We start from the raw sequence: 4,578 nt of genomic DNA, 5'->3' as shown, positions 1-4,578 counted from the left end.
CGCAAAAAATAGTAAATATTCAAATAGTTATCACATATATGTATATGATTATTTCGGTATGAAATGCTCTCGGATGACAAGGTTATGCTCTCCCAAGACACAATTCGAAACTGACAGCATTCAGTTTTATAACAAGTTCAGTCTCAGCATCATGATGTCACATGAAAAGGCCTTTTCCATCGTACACCGGAAGAAAATGTAGCTACACAGAAAAACATAAACCCATAGACTAACGCAAAATGAACTCCCCCAAGAAATTATGACGTTTGAGCGGGTCGCATAATGAACGCAAAATGAACTTTTGTTCGAGAAGACGACCCGCTCAAATGTCAAAATCCATCGGGTGAGTGAATTCGATGAACCCCTGCATAAGTCTATAATGGGATAAAAAAATACCCATTTTAAGGTTTTATGCACGGTAAAAATGGAATACTAATTTTCGGAGTACTTTTAAATCAATATAAAATAATATTGGGGTCTGTTCAAATATTACGTAACGCAATAGGGAGTCCCCCACTCCCCCAGTCCCCCCACTTGTTCGATTTTTGTTACGCTTTGTTACGCAAAATATAGTAGTGGGGGTCCTTCGAAATATTGTTACGCGGAAGAAGTTATTGTACGTGGATTTCCCTATTGGACCCGACCGTTCGAAATAGTCGCTCCTTGAACGGTCGTTGAAATCGCCGTTTTCACTTTCACACCCGTCTTCATAGTAAAATCTGTCAAAACTGACAAGTCTGCCACGTGCTTTTTTATATTTCCCTCGGACTTCTCTTTCCTCATCCGATGTTTTGACATCTGTTTTGATAGAGAAGGAGCAAAAAACAAGGTAATCTACCAAACATTTATTGAGTTTGACAAATCTTGGTGGAAAAGGGAACGTTTGAAATATGCAAGTGAACCGACCTTCGAATCCATTGGTTGAGTAAATCCACAATATTTGCACAGAGAAAAAATTTTTTTTTCCAAAAATATTCATTATCTTTAAAAAAGCATGAATCATACAATAGATAATAATTTATTGCATCGTCGACGGAACCTTAACTAACTTGATACAAGATATTTTAGTTACTAAATAAAGATTGTCGCTGTCGTCGCTGTCCAGAACATCTTTTGCTGTCGAAGATAGGAGATCTAAATGTCAATGAAGAAAAAATACATACGATTTGACAGTTTAGTACCACACATGTTTCGGACAGCAGAACAAAGGGAACCGAAGCGACAATCTTTATCTAGTAACTAAAATAACTTTTAACTTGATGCTTCGAGTTTGACATTTCACTTCAGCGCCTTCTGGTGACAATGTCATACGAATCATTGTTTCGTGTAACATTCTTGCAAGATGGTGGTAGAGGAGTTGAACGATGGATTTTTCGTCTGTTTGTCTTGTGGCATCATTATCGGTCGCGAGCATTTTAATCACTCGCAGAGCGCTCTCATTTTAGCTTCGTCACTCGTTTCTGTATAGGTCACTATTTTCGGCTATCAATTGGGTTGCTGTATTCCGTACCGGTGACGTTTGACAGTACATCAAATAGCAGTACCTAAACTCAAATCCTAGGTAATCGAACAAGCAGAAAAATCTGGGTAACCCGTACTCCAGTATAGATAGTAGAATCTATACACTGTGCCAACCAAAAGTACTCTTTAATGAGTAAAAGTACCCAGTATGAAGTTAAATAGTTCAACTCATTAAAAGAGTAAACAGCGTTTACTCATTAATGAAGTAAGAAGCCTATACGTCAAATTCAGGGTACTTTTTACTCATTACCAAGAGAAATATTTTCATGAAACACATCATATTATTTTACTGATTATATAAAGGGAAATAACTGCAACTTGTATTTTCCTCGCCTCTCTGCTTTACCGGATCACATCCCATGGTATTAAGTAACCCGCCGAACGAATGACGGGAAGTAAGTGGACAAAGCAGGGACACAACAGACACAGCAGCTGTTCCTGAAACCGCTCCCGGAATCGACGGCTTTCTAAGTTGATGCCAACCGTCTCTGACTGGGTTTCCGATCGTCAGGAACAGGGACAGGAACACTTATCGAGTACATTCTTCGTAAATATGATATCCTTCCTGGAATGTGTTGGGGCCTGCGGCAAAATAGGTTATTTAGTGGAGGAGGGTTAGATTTTGGAGATCATCGTAATTACCTTTGCAAAGTCCGACTTCTCTGTGCCTTCGGATGAGTCCAAATGGCTGAAGTGTAGCAGCATACCCTCGCATCCCTTCGTGATGAACTGCATCAATTATTCACCGCAGTCCGAGGCTTCTGATGGCTTTATGTTCTTGAATGGAAGGTGAGACTTTAATGGAAACATTCTGCGTATTTATCATGAATCTTACCATTTTCATGAAGGCTCCTCCAACTCCTGAATCACCCTTACCATTCACGACGGGGAACTGCACGTGTGGAAGTATATTTTGCTTTTCACTCATTAAAGAGACAATATTCATTATGTAAAATAAATAAACATCCTTTATTTTGACAGTTCCATACATCGTCAAAAAAGGGGTGATTTTTACTCTTTAAATAGTGTTGTCGAGTTTACAGTGTACATTATAGATACCCAGAGTAACAATCTGTGAGCTGTTAGATTATGGTTAGGGTCCGTTAGTTATGCTTCCCTTCAGAAAGCATAAAACATTGACTCGTTTGTTATGCTCTTTTTCTTTTTTTTCGCGCCTTGCATTTTTTATGACAGCTGAAAATAGAAACAGCATTCTTTTCATTCATTTCGTGCTTCTCGGTGCGCTTTGCGAGTGCTCTCGGTGCTTATCTTCGACAAAATGGCGATGTTGGAATGCTTTTTTTCAAGTAAGTACTTAATCATATTTAGAAAAATAAAGTCAGATTTCAACAATAAACTTGATTTCCAGGATTCGTGGTCGTGGCTACAAAGCGAAAGGGTTTATGGAGGATGCGTTGTCGGTAGCAAGTTCTCGGAAGTTCTCGGAAGAGCGAGTCAAAGGCAACCGATTCCTAAAAGGATATATTTAGATGACAGAATCAACATAGGATTAGGGATCAATGGTAGCGCCAACTACAATTCATCCGCCAGTTCTTCCTCCGGTGGTCATGGATTCTCCACCGCCAGCACCGATGGACTTCGCGTCAAGGCTTTCCATCAAACCACTCGTCAGTTACTTCCATTACTATAAATACCTGCCACCCACTTCTATTTACAAAGGTTTAAGCTGAAGTAAAATCCACGTCGAATGGGAAAAAAGTCCATGCAGGGAAAAAGATGCGCAAGGAGAAGCTAAACTCGGAGATTGAACGTTTGCTGTCTGAGATGGTCTCGGTTGCAAATGTTTCCTCTTGTGATGAAGAGTTTACTACGATTGAAGTATACTGCGATCGAAAGCTGGCTCGTGGTAAGTCACTTTTAAAATGGTTTCAAGTTGTGTTTTTACTGTTTGATAATCATTTTTTTCGTTCTTCTAGTGTAGCACGGAAAAAAGTCCTGTTTGCCTATAGTGTAGTGCTTGAGGACGAATTATCGTCATCTGGCGCTGAAGCAATCCAATCACCTACCAAAAATTTCCGCTTCCAAGAAATAGCGTTGGAAAGCGTCGTACCTTGAAAGCAATTGCTAGGAAGCGGTAAATGGATCCTTTGAATTTACCAGTGAGTGTGGCGATTATTTTGTAGTTAATAAGCTTCACAGTTTTAATGAGCACTCGTGTAAGATTTTACAGTGAATGCTTCTTGGGCAGCGAAAACATTTTCTCTTATGTATGTACTTAATTGTTGAATATATCTTTTTTTGTGTCATTACAGGAACTTAACCTCGAAAAACAAGATCAAGTATATCTGGAAGTTCGCCGCCACCTGATCTATTTCAACAGCTTTGCATTAATCCACCCCAATACAAAAAAATGATTTACGTGCTGCTCCCCAAATGACCCCCTTTCGTGCAATGGTACCTTCAGGTACGCCTTTCTGGTAGCGCTAGCATTTAATTTTAATTTAATTTTAATTTAATTTTAATTTAATTTTAATTTAATTTTAATTTAATTTTAATTTAATTTTAATTTAATTTTAATTTAATTTTTAATTTAATTTTAATTTAATTTTAATTTAATTTTAATTTAATTTTAATTTAATTTTAATTTAATTTTAATTTAATTTTAATTTAATTTTAATTTAATTTTAATTTAATTTTAATTTAATTTTAATTTAATTTTAATTTAATTTTAATTTAATTTAAATTATATTTTATTTATATTTTAATTTAATTTTTAATTTAATTTTAATTTAATTTTAATTTAATTTTAATTTAATTTTAATTTAATTTTAATTTAATTTTAATTTAATTTTAATTTAATTTTAATTTAATTTTAATTTAATTTTAATTTAATTTTAATTTAATTTTAATTTAATTTTAATTTAATTTTAATTTAATTTTAATTTAATTTTAATTTAATTTTAATTTAATTTTAATTTAATTTTAATTTAATTTTAATTTAATTTTAATTTAATTTTAATTTAATTTTAATTTAATTTTAATTTAATTTTTTTTTTAATAGTGATTGGACATAAGCCTCGACATCGTGCGAATGAA

At 34.7% G+C, this 4,578-nt stretch overlaps 2 long non-coding RNA genes across 2 annotated transcripts; one reads left to right on the top strand and one right to left on the bottom strand.

The window, feature by feature from the left end:
* Positions 1-1,838: 1,838 nt before the first annotated feature.
* LOC134204821 (uncharacterized) lies at positions 1,839-2,481 on the bottom strand. The gene is made up of 3 exons (XR_009977993.1): positions 2,357-2,481; positions 2,164-2,298; positions 1,839-2,103 (listed from the first exon to the last, which is right to left on the bottom strand). It is a non-coding gene; the product is annotated as an uncharacterized LOC134204821 (long non-coding RNA).
* A 772-nt stretch (positions 2,482-3,253) lies between these two features.
* LOC134204820 (uncharacterized) lies at positions 3,254-3,894 on the top strand. The gene is made up of 3 exons (XR_009977992.1): positions 3,254-3,388; positions 3,459-3,641; positions 3,795-3,894. It is a non-coding gene; the product is annotated as an uncharacterized LOC134204820 (long non-coding RNA).
* The last annotated feature ends 684 nt before the right edge of the window (positions 3,895-4,578 follow it).

The sequence above is a fragment of the Armigeres subalbatus genome, unplaced genomic scaffold (assembly GCF_024139115.2).
Source record: "Armigeres subalbatus isolate Guangzhou_Male unplaced genomic scaffold, GZ_Asu_2 Contig924, whole genome shotgun sequence".
Classification (NCBI taxonomy): domain Eukaryota; kingdom Metazoa; phylum Arthropoda; class Insecta; order Diptera; family Culicidae; genus Armigeres; species Armigeres subalbatus.
Note: the sequence above shows the minus strand (reverse complement) of the source record. Positions and strands in the feature narration are given on the sequence as shown.